This window comes from Eublepharis macularius, chromosome 8 (genome assembly GCF_028583425.1).
Source record: "Eublepharis macularius isolate TG4126 chromosome 8, MPM_Emac_v1.0, whole genome shotgun sequence".
In the NCBI taxonomy this organism is placed as follows: Eukaryota; Metazoa; Chordata; class Lepidosauria; order Squamata; family Eublepharidae; genus Eublepharis; species Eublepharis macularius.
Genome location: NC_072797.1, coordinates 54974309 through 54993018, shown reverse-complemented (window position 1 = coordinate 54993018; position 18710 = coordinate 54974309). Strand labels below are relative to the sequence as shown.

General features: G+C 40.8%; 1 protein-coding gene across 1 annotated transcript in view; it reads left to right on the top strand.

Moving 5' to 3' along the window:
* The window catches only part of MCTP1 (multiple C2 and transmembrane domain containing 1), a 412208-nt gene that overhangs the window by 251926 nt on the left and 141572 nt on the right, over positions 1-18710 (top strand). The gene's annotated exons all lie outside the window — the stretch shown is intronic.

Sequence of the window (18710 nt, the reverse complement as noted above, 5' to 3'; positions counted from 1 at the left end):
TGCAACTGCAGAAACATACTGGGGCAAGGCTGCCAGGGCCAAGGCACACTTTCAAATGCAAGCTGAGCTCATCCCAGAAAAAGCCCAACAGAAGCAAACTGAAGTACGGGAATGGAATCCCCCCATAACCAATATGAAGCACGGTGACGAACATCACACCAGAGAATCACATCCATTCCACCCAAACCAAACTGAAGCTGGACATTGTTGCAACTTAGTCAAACAACCTCTGTCATTCACAATAGCCAGGCACTAGATTCAGCCAGCAGAGGAACGCCACAGAACAAAACCCCCAGGACAGCCCCCAGATAGGCTTCCCCATAGGGAATAATGGGGAGTGGCTGGGGCACCTTCTTTGGGGGCCCATAGAATTGCCCCTCAAGGTCCAAGCTTCATGAAACGTGGGAGTTATTTAGAGGACAGTCATAAATAGGTTCTCTGCAAATTTGGTGGAGTTTGGTTGAAAAATGACCTCCTCGCCTTCTCTGCAGAAAGGCAGGAACTGCTGTTTCTTTGCAGGGAAATTGTAAAAACAAAAAAAACACCCTGTATTACCAAATTTTACCAAATTAATTTGGTAAAACTAAGTTTAGTATTCTGAACCTGATTCAATATTCATTCTTTTGATCCAAAATACCTGGACTTTACCGAATCAGCTGAAATTAGTTTTTTAATACTGAACTGAACTTTACACCCCTATAGCCAAGCAATTGTCCATTCAACTACAGTTGGTCAGCAATTCATCTGAAGCATAGCAGCTGCATCTAACCTCTCCCTTTCTGTCCTTGGTCAGTGAGAAGAACAGCATTCTATGAGGAAGTAAGTAAAGGAGCATGCAACCTGTCAAGTGGCCATTCAGTTAGAATACATTGGGATTTGGAATAGATACCACCTTAGAACAATTTTTCCCCCAGATAAATTGGCTGCACTCTTAATTTAATTGTAACTTATGTAAGTCAACTTGTGGGTCCATCTTAAGTATAAATTAAACATTTTTAACCCACAAGGAAGGAGATGGAGAGAATCATCTTTATCCTGCACCTCTTAATAGCATGCTGCTCGTCTGAAAAGTCTTGAATTGCCCTACCATCAGATGTAGGGTCACTGTTCCCATAATGATGAGATAAAGGGAATGTCCACTATGTTTAAACACACATTCTTTTCTGAGCATCTTGCACCCTACTAATCTTACAGCAGGCCTGCCAGCTTGTAAGCCATTACATTGAAAGCTTACTGACAACCTTGTATTGTACTCTGCCAGGTGCTTTGCAACCACCGTTGTTACAGTCAGGCAAAACGTGAAGGCTTATTGAGCTCCTGGTGGGTAATGTTCAGCTTGATAGTCATGGGTTGTTCCAAAAGATGAGAGATGTTGTGACTGGGACAGACATTCTCATCAAAACTTAAGGCTATATTTAGAATTCAGCTCCCTTCATTATTCTAGATTGAGATTCAGAAGAGACATTGATGACCACTTGCAAGCTCTCTCTCTCTCTAGATTCAATCATCTACCTGTAAAATATGCTGATCACTTGGGAAGAAATGTAGTAGAGATAAGATGGAACAGAGCCAACAAAGAAAGATACGTGTTCAGAAAAGAACAAGAAAGGATGAGGGCAGGAAAGGAAATATGATGGCTCTCTGTTTCAGAATGAGCCAGGATTTAGTTCAAAGAGTGATCAAGTGTCACCATTTTCAGAATTGGAATTTGAAATACTGCATTATTTTGTCTTATTAGAAATCTATGCTGTTATATTCAAATATCATATTTTATAATTAGTTTACTGATTGCCTTATTATGGCAGACCACCCAAGCCTTTCACTCACCCTGCCACTCACCCTAAACCTCCCTTCACAGGTTCGGGGCTTTCCCAGCAGGGAAGGGCTGGTCACCACACACCATCTGTGTAGCCTCCAATTTAGAAGGCAGACAGCCCTGACCCAAATCCTCACAGGGTCCCCTCTCTCCTCACCCCGCTTTTGCTCAGGGCTATTGGGGAAAGGGGACTTAGAGGTTATTTTCCTTATATATACTGCTACCATTTACTTCACTAGGTCCATGTAATGTGCCCAGAGCGTTTGATATTTTCCCTCAGCCAACAATTCCGTGCCAGCTAGGGTTAAAACAAAACAAAATTAAACTTTATTTACAGGAACATAGGAGTGAATGGTTTTAAACTCAAAACATACTGGGGTTAAACAAGGAATGTTTCCAGGTAACAGAACAGGTTTAACTGCTAGCTATTTCTTTGCTGCCTCCTCTCAGCAGCTCCAAAAGCTTTCTCTGCCTTTCATTCTCTCCAATGGACACCAACTCTCATTGGACCAGCATTCCACCTCATCTCATTGGTTGGTTTCTCAGGAGAGGTGGAGCTTGAGCCAGTTCTGTCCTTCACACAGATATTACCATATTTTGTAATCCACTTACTGAGTCATGTAATCTGATGTAGGTTTTAGTGAGAAAGGCAGATTATAAAACAAAATAATAAAAATAATACATCTGTCTTTTTTATATAACAAAACAAAATAAACTTTTATTTAGTCAAGCGTATCGGTTTCATAAACGTAGTTCTCGGTTCTTAAACGTTACTTCCTATAAACTCGTTCACACAGATCTCTTCTAAGGCTTCACACACAGTTAGCCTCTTTCTCTAACTCAGTATTTTTCTCACAGAAATGCTTAAACTCCTCAGGCAGCACAAAGCCTCTCTTTCTCTGACTCTCATTCACAGAAATATTAAACCTGTTCAGGCAGCACACAGCTGGCCTCTTTTCCCTGACTGAGTATCCTTTCACAAACATGCTCAGTTCAGGTTCCACACAGGTTATATTTCTCTCATAAATACTTCAATATACTCAGGCAGCACACAGCTAGCCTGCTTTCTTCTGACTGAATATTTTCTCTCTGCCCTGTCAGTCTCAAACTGCATTCACTCCACCCACACTCTGTCATCAACCAATCATATCACTCACTCATCCCTCTCTCACCCCCCACTCTTCCCCTAGCTCAAACCAAGCATTTAAAGACACATGCACACATTTACTTGAAATCATTACAAATCCACCCCCCTTGTATACATCTGTCTTCTGAGGGTACTACTTATTTCTGCAAGTAAGAATTTGAAACTGCCATACAAAATCTCTGCATATTGAGGTTACTTGTTGCCTAAGGAAAATGGTGTTGCCTACTGAAGACAGGGACTTCCTTTTGAGTTTGATATCTGCTCAGTGCTTAAAGCAGATGATACTTGAGGAAAATCTAGAACAAATTTACTGCCATAACATTGAGTGGGATAGTACCTCTTCAAGGAGGTCAGAGAACAAAGTATTATTTGAGATCCTATGTATCTTATTATAAATACATCTATCATTCAGGGCATGGTTTCCAGCAAGGCTGTAGATTACATCATGGAGGACAGGCAGCCCGAAAAAGAAGGCAGGAGGAGATTCCAGAAATCAGAAGGCTATCGAGATCAGTGTTCTCTTGGGATAATATGGAGAACTGTGAGAAGAACTGTGAGAAAGCTGTGGTTACAAACTATTGGGAGAGGAAAGTTTTGAGCACTTCATGCTTGGATGAACTCAATAGAGATACTGACAGCAGAAAATACATAGGAACATTATAATAACATGGTTGGAAGCCGCTGCTAAAAGTATGCCGCTACATAAACGTTGATTGTGTTAGTCTTGTATGCATAGTTTACTGAAAGATAAAAAGGCCTCTTCAGTCACACTTCAGATTTATTCTTATCTGCTAGCACAAATCTTTTAAGTACAAATGTGATGGTGAAATATTGCTTGTTCTTAAATCTGAAATAACATTTATGCATATATTTTGTTTCTGCTAGACCTCAATCTAAACACAGACACACCAACCACAATGTTATTTCATGAGGAAAATACTGTAAAGACAAGTTATTTTAAAACATGTATTTCCATTGCAAAAATATTTATTTTCAAGAATAATCTAAATCTCTTTGGATCAGTGGTTCTCAAACAGCAGGTCGGTATGCCTGGAGGGAGGAGCAGCAGCAAAGTGAATGGAGACAGTGTACTGGGAGGCTTAAATGCAATTTGGGTTTGCTTCTGTGTAATGTGCACAATGGACATGCACACAGATAAATGTAACATGAATTTTTTTGTATATAAATATATAAATATTTTAGAGTTAGCTAATGTGAATTTTCTGCTTTTTGTTTTGAGGGGAAGGAACATAATGTGGAATCTTTTTGCAAAAAGGGCACAAAAAGTACAGTAAGAAGTGGGTTGTACTTCAGAAAGTGATGTCCAATGAATATACTTTTTGTGAAAATCTGCATATCTTGCATAACTCTTACAGAGATAAGGAAGTATAAGAAGCAGCACAGAAATAATTGCACATATGGCACTGATGTGACAGTGTATTTTTGAGTAAAATAGTTTAATAATCTTGCATGTGGCATATAAAATTATTTGCATTTTGCTTTATTATTGTAAAGTATATTTGCAAATATACATTGCAATGTCAGATATGCAGCTATAATAATTAATTAACGCTAGCATCAAACAGTAAACTGAAAGGCAACCTTCTTGAATTGTTATACACAAGATGTACATTTCTGCCTGCATACTAGTAAACCAGGAGATGAGTTGCTTTCTGCAACTCTTGTCTGAAATAATGAATTGTAAGACAAATATTCTCTGTTGGCTTGCCACTAATGCAGCCCCTGACATCATTAAATATTTAGAAGGTTTAATACATAAAAAGTTTGCTTAGAACACAAAAATGAAGTCTACTATCAGAATAACAAAACAGATAAATCTCAAGGAGGTATGATGGCATAGATTCAGCGTCTTGTCAATGGAAAGCTGAAGATATTTCTACAATTTCTTCTTCATACTGCACCTCCATAGCCCTGAGGGTTTTCGTAGTGGTGCAGGGGGATGGGCAGCCCAATCCTAAGGCCTGGCTCGGCATCCGTGTGTCAATGTAAAAGCAGTGCCACTCCGCCACTCCCTATGGACTTTTATGGGAGAGCCATGCCAGCCCCCGAGCTCGGCAAGGCGAGATGCAACTGCTGCCAAGAGCACCTGCCCACTGTTCCCATGACAACCCTGCCTACACCAGCCAATACTGGTGAAGCCACACCACTTTTCTGACATGCGTGCGAGGGCCACACCACTTCCCTGACAGGCATGCAAGGGGCAAGCAGCAGCGCAGCCAATGGGGAGGCCATGATCCCTGCTTCCCACCAACACCCCTCGTCAGGGAGCAGACATCCCTGCACAGGGGGCAGAAGTAACACTGAAGGTGTGGACAGGGGACCCACCCTCTTGCCCATTTCTGATGAGGGCTGGGCCAGTGGCTGCAGCTCCGTGCACCTGCAAATCCCCCCCAGCCAAAGCGAGAAACTTGTTCCCCCTCCCTGAAAAGTGAGACTAGAAAGGCTGCAAAGAGTGAAGAGGGACCCAGCACCCAGGATCAGCCCCTCAAGGTCCAGGAGAAGCATCTGTGTAGAGACGACTGGGGGAGGGTGCCGCAACAGCTGACACTGCTGCCCATTGGCGACCGTCAAGGAGATGGGAAAGACCATTCGATGGGATGGGAGCAACCAATGCCCCTTGACTTGCAGTGGCTCTATTACACATCACTGCATTGAAAAGGTGTAAGGAGAATGCAGGGTGGACCTCACGAGCCATGCTCCAGTCCTGGGATGATGCCCCCCAGAATGGAATGATGGCCTGTGGGACCAGAGAACCTGCTCTTGGGGCCGCCATCCAACTACCCAGCACAGGATCCCCGGAGTCCATCCCTGGCTCCTCAAAGGGCAAACAGGAGAGGTGTATGGCCTCACAGGGGAAGGGCCCCTGAGATCCCAGGATGTTGCTCCATCTCCCCCCCCGCCCCAAAAACACCTCTCTCCACATGCAGAGGTCCTCTGCCTGGCTTATTAGATGCCAGGAGAGCTGTTGGTGGTAAACCACCACACTGCCACACACACACAGGCTACACTCCAAGTCCCACCCTGCTGCACACCATGAACCTAAGGGCAGGAAATGGGAAGGAAGCTGGCTGGGGCCTGAGTCTCCAAGGTGCAACTGGACACCTCCTCGTTTAGACTGCAGAGCCATGCAAAGGCACAAAGCCATCTAGAGCCTCGTAGGAGCAACCCCACCTGTCCCAGCCCAGAGTCAGAGACCATTCAGTTCGAAGGGTGGAATGGCAGTCCTTCAGGAAAGTGGAAAGGGCCTGCTGTCCTCCAAAGGCAAGCAAACAGACCAAAGGGCAGTTGATGTTCAAAACAAATTTTATTGAACTGTGAAAAGGGGAAGAGAGTGTCTGGACACTCATCTTCCCAATGTCGACTGGCCAGACCAGGAGCAAAGCCAGCCTGTGCAACTGTCAGAGCTGTAGGATCCATTCCTCATTCTTCCCTCAGAGGATCGAGGTTGAGATGTAGTCTGCCTGGAGAATCAATCTCTGGGCTGGATTTGAATGACAGTCAAGGAGGATAATGGGGGAGGGGGGGCTGGAACAGCCATGCTCCTTGGCCTCCCTGATGGGCCGAGATCTGCCTGAAAGGGAAACAGATGCTTGTGGCAAGGAACCTCAACCTGTGCAAGCCCCAGCCCAGTCTGCTACATTCTGGGAGGGTGTCCATGGGTGAGAGTGGTGGCCGCCGCTCCATTGTCACAGGTGCAGCCTGCAGGCAGATGATGCATGCCCCTCCAGTGTGAAATCACTCCTCATCTGCCTCTGATCCTGTGAGGGAGACACTCGAGGGGCTGAGCACCCACCACCAACAGGGAGTTACGAAAACCCAGTCACCCCGACCTGCAGCTGCACTTCCTCCTCTGCCAGGGATGCCATCTGAGGGGGCCTAAACAGAGCCCCGAAATGGGAATCTGGTGCCCCCTCTGAATGGCTGTGTTGAGGGCAGTTCCCTGGGCAACTGCCTTCATGACTGGGGGGGGGCAGCCACCCCCCCACTGGTGAGCCTCATCTTCAGAGGCTGGTGTTCAGGAGGGTGTGGGTAAGAGGAGGGGGCAGCTGGTGCTAAAGAGCAAGCCGGGGTGCTACCGCCCCAGCACCTTACCTGTCAGAGCACCCTACCCCCTTCATAAGCCTGGACTCAGGTGTCAGATAACCTGCAAGGAAACTTGGATGGAATTTGTTTGTATGACATTCTGGATATAGCTCTTCCCTTGAATGAGTGCAAAGTACTCCCTGATTCCTCAAAGTCCCCCAAATGCACTTGTGCCTCACCACCATGAGCACCCTCTCCCGCCTCGCACTAAGTCCCCGCAGCTCTAAATTCCCATGGCAGGGGGCAGCTGGGCAGAGCCTCTGGCTGTCTGCCAACTTACTTGGGTTCATGGGCACCTCACCAGGAAGTTATATAGGGCGCCTGGTGAGCTGATTTGGCACGTGGAGGGGGGCTCAGCTGCCACAAGGGCGCACACAGATTGGTCCCTGCTGTAGTCACCATCCTATGCTCCACCAGGCCTCATGGGCAGGGCAGGGCATGGGAAGAGTGGAGTTATCCTGTTCAATGGGCACCTATGGGCTGCGCCGCCTTTATTCGTGGCATAACTTTCTGCTGCTGCAGGGGGCATGCCCAGGCCCAGAGCAGGTTAGGGAGCCGACTAACTCCTGGCCCGCCCCCTTTGGCATCAGCACAGGAATTTATGCCACATTTATGCCTCCGGCCAGCTGCCTATTTTAACTGCCGCTGCCAGGCCATGGTGGGGGTGTGCCTTGCCTGGCCACTGGCAGAGGGGGGGATTATGCCCATGTAAGTCCAAGTTACGGCAGTGTTCCTGTTAGTTGCTCCCTAAGTGCTTTCCTTCCCCGCACTGAGGATTGCACTGTACAACAGGCAAGTAAGCCATGTTCTGTGAGCAGAGTACCACTCATGGTTTGGATTCAACTGAGTATGTCTCCATCAGGTGTAAGGTGATAATGTTACAAAAATTCACTTGAAGTGAACACATTTAGTTGGAGGCAAATCCTATTGATCTGAATTAGAATGTTCAAATATACCCTCAGAACTAGAGGAATCTTGTTAAAGAAGAGTGACCCTACACCTGAAAACTAGATGACAAACAATGCAGCTCTATGTTCAGAGGGGCTTGATTTTTTATAAAAGTCAGCTTTTTGTCATAAAATTATAATTGAAGTATACATTCCTCCATGCAAAATCATCTCCAGTACAATGAAGAATAATTTCCCAAAAATATGCCTGAAGTAATGATAATCTTTGTAGCAAAACACTTCCAAACTAAATAACATGCTTAATTCTGTAATTCTGTTAAGAAACTTTAAGAGGCACAAAGAATCAGATTGATCTCACATCAGCACTACATTTGAAAATATAACTTGGCTTTGACAGCATTCATAAAAGTAAAGCAGAAATAAGTTGAAACTATGGGCAATAAGAGCAAATATGTTACTTAGAAAATAATGTATAGAATGGTCTGCTAGGTTAAAGGTACAAGACACCAACCCAAGAAACAACTAGCATCTCTGTTGGGGAAAATTGAATACTAAAAATAAATAAGCTTTGATTAATCTAATAGCCTCAATCCCTAGGCATTATTTGATCTAGTTGGTTGCTGTTTGTTACCAGTGTATTTCAAGCATGAAAAAAGAATACCACTTCCTCTTAATTGTGTTATGTAATTTTGAGTAAGTGAATGTTGAATTGTATTACAGAACAGCATTTTTATTGACTGCATTAATTTTGTCCTACTTGGGTAAAGTCCTTATGAGGGAACAGAAAGGAATTGCTGAACGACACATCTTTATCATGTGTGAATGTTTATATATAGTTTCAAGAAAGCATCAGGCATAATTCTCTGAAGCTGCTGTGTTGAATGTGTTCTATTTATTTAATACCATGTGACTTTGGTCATTCTGGTAATTTTTTGACATGTACTATTATTAATCTTCTCACAATATTAGACATGTATATTGTGAGTAGATTGTTTTAACTAAATGACCCTTTCACGCATTGTATGTGAAGAAAAATGTACCCATACAAATTGTTAGTTGTTTTTACAAGTGTGGTAGCAAATGTTTGGTGACATCTTTCTTAAACATTCTCTTTGGCAAGAGTAGTATTCAGAGGTGCATCTTGTCTGTCTGTCTGTCTGTGGAATTTATACCCTGTCTTTCTCCCCTGATCTGGGCCACCAAGGTGGCTAACAGATTAAAAACATATGTAATAAAACATATCTTTAAAACCATTAAGAACCAAACAAAACACATCATTAAAACACTTAAAAGCAAGCTAAAATACACATACTATATAAAAAATAAAACCTAGGGTAGAAAGGAAGGATCATTCAGGGAATGCCTTACTGAGGGAAACAAAAAAGTCTTTACCCACTGGCAGAAGATGGCAATAGAAGGGGACAGGTGAGTCTCTCTGGGGGACAGAGTTCTAGGTTTTAGTTGACACGGCCAAGAAAGCCCTTTCCTGGGTTTTCATTAACCTCATCTCAAAAGGCAGAAGCACTCAAACTAGTGCCTCAGAAGATGACCACAGTGGTTGAGTAGTTTCATAAGAGAATAGAGGGTCCTTTAACCTCATGACTCCATTAAGGAATTAGTGGGGTTTTAATTTTTGTATTAGTTCATGTTTTTTAAAAAATTAAACATTTATTAAAATTGATTTTAACTTCTTATAAACAATGCTAACATTAAACATAAACAACAATAACATTAAAGATAGCAATAAAATCAGCTGTTGCAAGGTACAATATTGACATTCCTGTTATATGTCTATTGAATCAATAATTCAGTTAGGTTATCTGTGTGGATTCTTTTGATGTTACACGAGATTGAAAGATTTATTTTGTTGTCAGTAGTTCAGGAGAAGATATATCATGATGAACCAAATAATTGAATAAGTTGTTTGCACATGTCATTTGTTGTTCTGTGAGGGCCGACTGAGGATGTATAGTCATGAGTGTTCATAGATTTGAAAATTTCATAATATCATGGTTTGGTACGCTGGATTTTTTGCTTCTATGTCGTTCTTGGCTATGTGTTCAATGATGAGGAGCCATTTTTCTGTATAATCCATTGTTCTGGGATATATTTTATCTTGAAGGAGGCCATCTGTGATTTTCTCTATAATGTAGTGGTCCAATAACTTAGAGTAGCAATTTGCTAGTGTAGGAGGTTTCTGTGATTCCCGCTTTGAAGCTATTGCAGTTTTCACTGAAACCAAGAAAATCCTTATGAAATCGGGCCTGACATGTGGTATAGATGAGTTCTGCCATTGGTCCTGAAAGATTATTTCAGGGCTTATTGTGAGCATATAGCAAGTTATGTGGGTTATTTGTTCCAAGATTTCTTTCCAGAATTTTTCAATGTGTTTGCACTCCCACCAGCTGTGGGCATAGGTGCCCATTTCTCCACATCCTTTCCAACATACAGGGGATTTTGCTGAAGATATTGTGGATAATTTCTTAGGTGTGCAGTACCAACAATGTATTATTTTGTAAGTTTGTAGCTTGGTGTTAACCACTGGTGAATTGAGAAGATTTGAGGTCCATATAGATTTCCATTGATCATTTGAGTTCAGATTTGTGCACTCCTGCTGCCATTTAACTTGGCATGTTGGAACTTTATTGTTTACAAGTAAGGAGGATTGCATTGTAAATTTTTGAAATTAAGCTTTTACAAACTGGCATTGGATTATCTAAGATTTGCTCAAATTCTGATTTGGGTTTGGCCATTATGTCAGTTGTTTTAATCTGTGTGGTCATATGTTTGATCTGTAGATAACAGTACCATGGGATCTTGTTTTGTATTTTCCTTTCAAGTTCTGATTTTTCAGGAATCCCTATATCAGTAACAATATCTACCAAATGCATGCTATTCTGATGATTCCAGAGTTCTCTAGAGGCTGGGTTCTGACCGGGTGGAAACCAAATTTGAGCTGTGAATGTGGAAAATCAGGATATTTCCAGCACTAGTGTGCTTCTATGAATATCCCACGTTTTAAGTGGGGAAGCCAGGATGGTATTTTGGTTGATCATCAGGGGACTTAAATTCACTTTACTCCAGATCAGTTCTTTTATGGCTAGAAGGCAATGGAGTGATCATAGTGTTTTGATCCAATCCAGATGATCACCCATCTGCAGCATCAGCATTATGTTTACTATTTTTATTGATTTGGCATAAATATCAGTATCTGGATAGATGTGTGGCAGCGATCTCGTGACAAGGAAACAAGAACATATTATAGATTGCTTATCCTATAAGATGGCAGTGAAGGCTGCGAAGAAGGAATTCTACGCAGCTTCCATTGCATCAGCTAGCTCACGTCCAGCTAAATTGTTTAATGTGGTATGCTCATTGGTCTCCCTTTCAGGTGGAGACCTCCAAAATTTAATTCAGTTATAAGCTGAGAGGCTTTTGCGAGCTTTTTTGCTGATAAAATCCTGTCTCTCCGCTGCGATTTACCAGACACAGTTGATACAGTTTGTGAACTAGAGTCCCCTTGGCCATCTTTGGGGGTAATATTTGATCACTTTAGCCCTCTTTCTGGGGAAGAGGTGGACAGGATTCTGCAGGAAGTGAGGCCTACCACATGCCTCTTGGACCCGTGTACGTCATGGTTGGTGAAAGCCAGTGTTGATGGATTATGGGGTCCCTTGGAGGCCATTGTCAACCTGTCCCTGAACTCTTGGGTTTTTCCCAGAGCACGAAAGGAGGCAGTGGTGAGGCCCCTTTTAAAGAAACCATCGTTAGATCCACTGACCTGCTCAGTTACCTCCCAGTCTCGAACCTCCTGTTTCTGGGAAAGGTGATTGAGTGGGCGGCGGAGAAACAACTGCAGAATTTCCTGAAGGAGACCTCTGCCCTAGATCCCTTCCAGTCCAGTTTTCACCCGGGACATGGGGTGGAGACATTGCTGATCACTGTCATAGACGATCTTTGCAGACCCCTGGATTGAGGCGGATCGGCACTGCTGATTTCATTAGATCTTTCAGCAGCATTTGATATGGTTGACTATGATCTCTTGACCCACCACCTTGCCAGTGTGGGGATTCAAGGGATGGCACTACAGTGGCTAGTCTCCTTTCTTCACGGTCGGAGACAGAGGGTGGCGCTGGGGGAGAACTTATCATCCTGGCGGACACTAATATGTGGTGTGCCGCAGGGGTCGATATTCTCTCCATTCTTGTTCAACATTTATATCTGCCCCCTCGCCCAGTTGGTGCGAAGATTTGGGCTTGGGTGTCACCAATACACAGATGACACCCAGCTATATCTGTTGATGGATGGCTGTCCTGGATCGGCCCCAGATGTCCTGGAGCGTGCTTTTGAAGCCATGGCTGGATGGGTGAAGCAAAGTTGGCTGAAGTTAAACCCTGCAAAGACAGAGATCCTGTACTTGAGTTGCGGAAACATGGATTTGGGACCCCGATTCCCTGCATGCAATGGGGCGGTGCTCACACCGCTCCGAGAGTTAAGAGTCTGGGGGTGAACTTGGACCCCTCCTTGACAATGGAGGCACAGATCTCTGCGGTTGCTAGGTCCTCTTTTTTCCATCTTCAACAGATGAAGCAACTTGCCACTTATCTTTCAGTCCGCGACTTAACTACGGTGGTCTAGGCAGTGGTCACCTCTAGGTTAGACTACTGTAACGCACTCTATGCAGGGCTTCCCCTGAACCTGATTCAGTGGTTACAGCTGGTGCAGAATGCGGCAGCGTGGGTCATCAGGGGAATACCGATGTATGAGCATATAACGCCGGTATTGCGTCAGCTGCACTGGTTTATTTATTTATTATTTATTTATTTATTTATTATTATATTAGATTTTTAGTCTGCCTTCCCCGCCAGGCGGGCTCAGGGCGGAGTACAACATTTCAGTTTACATAAATACAGTTAAAAACAGATAAAACAGTATACAAATAACATTAAAACAACTTTATAACGGTGGAGTACCAGTGGAGTACCAAGTCAGGTTCAAGGTTTTGGTACTAACCTATAAAGCCCTATGTGGACTGGGACTGGCGTATCTGCGGGACCACTTCTCCCCATATGAACCCCAGAGGACTCTTCATTCTAGTGATAAATATCTGCTAAGGCTCCCTGGTCCCACGGAGGCCCACTTGGCATCGACCGGGGCCAGGGCCTTCTCGGTCCTGGCCCCAGCCTGGTGGAATGCTCTAATGAGACCAGAGTCTGGCAGGATTTGTTATCGTTCTGCCAAGCCTGTAAGACAGAACTCTTCCACCAAGTGTTTGGGCGGTGCTAGGCGAAGCCCCCTGGCCAGTAGATTACAGAATATGCCCTCCCTACTGTCAATACCTCCATCAAATAAACAGTCCCCACAATGATGCTCTGGTGATGGGTGGTCGGTTGGCTGGCTGTTGTGCCATTATGAATCTGTGTGTGTGTGTGTGTGTGTGTGTGTGTGTGTGTGTATATATATATATATATATATATATATATATATATATGTATGTATGTATGTATGTATGTATGTATGTATGTATGTATGTATTTTTAACTGTGTACATCTGAATTGTTTAACTATTTAATGTGTTTTAATTGTATATGGTTGAAATCAGCCCTGAGCCTGCTGGTGTGGGGAGGGTGGAATATAAATCAAATAAATAAATAAATAAATAAATAAATAAATAACTGAAACCTCCATGTGTCTTTTTTAGCTTCAGAGTGGAAAATGCAATCTGTGTATGTTTTATGTTGCCATAGGAAATTATTGAGGGTAGACTGCCAATTTTTTATTAAGGTTGCAAGTAAATCAATGGGTAAAGTTTGAAACAGAAAGATTAATTTTAGGAGTACAAAGGACTTGATGAGATGATAATACTCATATCAAGATTGTTGTTGATTCCATTTTTAAAAAGTTTGTATTTAATTATGCACATTAATAATTACAATATTGAAAGTCATTAAACATTGATAACTAAGAAATCTTCTGTTACATATTAATAATAATTTACATGCCCTTATAACCATGAATTTTCTTACAAATGAGTATTTCAACTTAAAAATACTGTTTAAGGTTGATATTTTCAATATATATAATAATGATTAAATAAGTATTATTATGAAGTCGAACCTTTTACCCATCGATTACAGATATTAATAGAAGAACCAACAATAATATATACTTATTATTGTAACCCTTATAAACCTTGCTAAAGTAACCCCCTTCCCCTCCCTCTGTACCATCTTACTTTACTAAATAGTGTTATTTAAATTGGATTAATTAAATTGCTTAATAACAGTTCTCTGTAGCCCAAGAGCCCTATAGACTATTTGGCCTACTACTACCAACTTGGAGAACTGTAAATAACTGGAGGCCCTGTCTGTGAGCTCCATTCCCTCCCCACCATGCCTCTAATCTGATATTACATATACGCATTTTACAGTCATAACATTTTACAGGATATTTTAGTTTGCTATCAACTTGGATTTTAACATTTCAGTCTGTTTTTTCTTTCTTGTTAATTGTGTCTTGCTTGTGTCTTGTTTTCCTTAAAGGGTGATAACGAATTGAGCATTTTTCTTTTCTGTGATATTCTATCTCTGATTGAAAAAGTCTCAGTGCCAAGATCTTGCAGTAATGTCTTTCCAGCTTCCTGATCTAAAACTTGGTAGATTGTATCTTGTATTTTGACTTGAAGATGTGTATAATTAGTCCATTTATATTTTATTTGGGCTTTTCTCAACGCTTCTGTTGTAGATCTGAGTTCTTTTCTTTAATATTGTGGATGGCAAGTCTGTAAGTATTTGAATATTTGTCCCTTTGTAGGGGATTGATCCTTTATTTCTTGCTATTTTTAGTATTTTGCTCCGTGTCTTCCAGTCTGGGATTGTGGCTAATATATCTCTTGGTTTGTTATACTTTAGATTATTTTGTGACCCCAGGCAAAAAGCCTTGGTGATTATACGAGTTGCTCCCTTTCCAAGTTGTAAATGCTGTGACAGCCATGATTCTAAAAAGGAGGGTAGACCTGCATTATCAGATATCTTCTCATCAAAATTTCTGAATTTAAGGTTAGATTGTTTTGTCTGGATTTCCAATTGTAATAGTCTTTCTTGTAGCTGTTTATTTTCTTGTTGTAAAATGGCTATTTCAGATCACAGTGAATTGCTTAATATAAGGGCACGATTAGCCTTTTGTGCTACTTTGTCTATAGCCAATTTTATTTCAGCAAGTTGTTCCTCAAAGGGTTGAAGAATAGTTGAGACTTTATTCATAATTTTTTGCTCCAACTGAGCAAGCATTCTGGCTAGTATTGGGTCTGCTGAGCTAGATAAGTTGGGTAGTTTATTCTTACCCTTGCTGTTTTCAGCAGCCATTTTGGATGTTGCACTTTTCTTCTCCATTGCTTGCTGCAAAGCTGGGAAGAATTCCTGAAGCTTTTTTGAAGTGTTTGCCTTCTTTTTTCCTTCTCAAGGTTTTGTTTGCTCATATTTCTTCACTTTTAAGTTCTGTTACGATGTTTTATTTTGAGGCTTTAGGGTGGGGAGGGACGGAGCTAACTTTCCATGCTTCCTTCTCCCTTGGAGCCAAAGCCACGCCCTCTTGATTCCATTTGAATAAAGCTTGCTTTATTCCTTGAATTTTGGAATATGATTCACCTTAATCAAGTTGTTTAAGGTGGAAGGGATCAAGATCAGCAAGAAGTTGACTATTTTTTTTTGCTTCCTCTTGCTTTGCGCAGGGTTTCAAGTGTTTTGATACAATCCATTAATGCCTCCATTACTTTTATTCAAGTGTGTGAACATTGAAATTAATTGACCTCTTAATATCACTTTCAGGGCATCCCATACTATATGCAGTGAGGTGTCTTCTCTCATGTTGTCATTAAGATACTGTTTGATAGCTTGTTCTTTTTCTTTAATATTCTTTTCGGTAAATAAAAGCGCTTTATTGAAGGTCCATCTCTTTTCAGTTGATGTTTTAGGACCTAATTCTAGAGTGCAACTGACCCAGGTCAGACCATGGTCAGACCATGTAATATTTCCAATATCCGCAGTCAGGATTTGGTTTGTCAATGTCAATGAGATTAGAACGAAGTCAGTTCTGGTGTAAATGTTATGCCTTGCTGAAAAATAGATATAATTTTTTTCAGAGGTACACATCAGATGTCATATGTCCACCAGTTGATAGTTGTTGATTATTTCAGCTAAACGAGTGAATTGATTTTTCCTTTCCCCTCTCAGCTTGTTGAAATATGTATAGCCAGTGACATGGTTCAGTATGAACTTAAAGTTGCCTCCTACGATAATTTTTCCTTCTTGGAATTTTGTCAGTGTTTGAAGAGTCTCCTCTATAAATTTGAGTTGATTGTTATTAGGAGCATATATTGCAGCAAATGTTAAAATTTGGTTTTCTAATCATCCTTTTATTAATAGAAACCCACCTTGTGGATCCTTTAATGATTCTTTGTGCTGAAAATATACTTGTGTTGAGATTAGAATTGGTACGCCACGGGCTTTTGAGGACCCTTTGTCATGCTACTGAAACTGAATCTAATTAACTTTCAATTCGTTGCTATTTGTGGAGTGTGAGTTTTCTGAAGTGTAACATCTGGCTTTAGCTTAGCCAAATTAATTAAGATTCATTTTCTTTTGATAGGATTATTAAGACCTTGCACATTAAGAGAGGTTGTGTTAAGGTTCAAATGCATTATCACAGAACTTAAAGAAAGTACCTTAACAGCAGCTTGGTTATATAGCTTGGTGCAGAATAACAATCACTAATATTACAAACTTTGTTTTTGTTTTTATTTTTTTTATATTTTGGAATAAAAGGGGTACAGAAAAAAGTGGGGGAGATACAAAATTAGAGGGGGAGATACTGGTCAGAGGAACAGTAAGATTTTGCACTATAAGAGTTATTAAAATACAGAGTACACAAAACATATCTTAGTCAGAGTTAATCAATGTTGAAGTGAAGAATACATGTACTATTCCAGCTATTATATATTTTCACATTTACCTTCCCAAACTAAATACATCCTGCAATCTACCTCATCATTAATATTTGACCATTTCCATCTTATCATAGTCTTGTATTCAATATTTAACAATATATCAGTATATAATCTTACTTGAATTTCTAAAACTTAAAACAGGGATACACAAAGAAAGAAGGGGGAGGAAGTTAGTAAAGTAAAAAACAATTGCGACTTATCGCTACAAGAGATCTTAGAATACAGAATGCTCAAAAACCTAATCTTTTCCAATATTTATCCACATAGTAATAAAAATTGCAGCTATTAAGTCCCATTACTATATACTATGCCTCCTCATTCTATTATTGCTGCACTATTTCATCTTACCTCTTTATGTAACCGATTAATAAAGCAATTCTCTCTACATATCCCTAACTTTCTCAGTGTTTCCATATCTACAAACTATTTTAGCAATTAAATATTTGGTTATATATTCATACCTTTCTCCCCTTGTCAGACTATAACCTCTTATAAGCTATATATAATAAGTCAGTATGTGATCTTATTCCACTTTATAGAACTGCAATATCTTATTTATTTTATTCTTTATAAGCAAAATAATTCCCACATTTCTCTTCAAATTCACGTATTGGTCTCCTATTTATATAACTCGTCAGTTTTGCCATCACTACATATTCTGCCATCTTGTCTTTCCAGATTTCCTTGGTTGGACATTCTTCTTCTTTCCATTTCCTCGCAAATGTCACTCGTGTCGCCGTCAACAAATATCTAAATAATTCATGTAATGTTTTCTGGTATTATTCCCAGCAACATAGTCTGGGGTTTTAAGGCAAAATCTAGTTTTAAGATTTTTTGTATCTCAGCATGAATGTCTTTCCAAAAATTTTTACTTTTTTGCGTGTCCACCACGTATGATAAAAAGAGCCATCCGCTCTTTTACATTTTTACATTTACAACATGTTCCTATATCTTGTCCATTTTCTCAATACCCTTTGGCGTGATATACCATCTGAAAAACATCTTGTACCAGTTTTCCCGTAATGTTTGACTTGCCGTGAACTTTATACCCTTTGTCCAAAGATTCTCCCGCTGTTGAAATGTTATTTCTTCTCCAAAATTTTGCATCCATTTTACCATGCAGATTTTAACTTGTTCTGTTTCTGTATCATATTGAAGTAAAAGTTCGTAAATGTGACCCAGAATGTTCTCCTTCTTCTGTGTAATTATTTTCTCGAATTCTGTAAGGTCTCAATTGTCCTCTGTAAACTTTAAGAGCTTCTTTTAATCTAGAGACAGCCTGAAAGTATATCAGCCATTGTATTTTTATTCCTTCATCTTGAATTGCTTGCCATGATTTTATCTTCCCTTGAGAGTTTATCATATCTCTATATTTTATTAAGTAATTGTCTTTTCTCTGCTTTTTATCACAAAAAGCTTCAATTGGTGATAGTATTGGTGATATCAATGGACTCATTCTCTTTCCAACTAATTCCCAAATTTGTGTCAGGCTGTCCCTTATAACATGACTCTTTTGTTGTCTCCTTGTTCTTCTTGTCACCCAAAGGTAATTATGCAGCCCATCTGCTAAATCCACTGCCTCTAATTTTATTAATCTGTCCTTAGGGTTTCGTATCCAATCAGTAATCCAAACTAAGCCAGCTGCTTGATAATATAACTTGATATTTGGGACTGCCAGCCCTCCTATACTTCTTTCATCTTGTAGTACCTTGAATCTTACTCTTGGTTTTT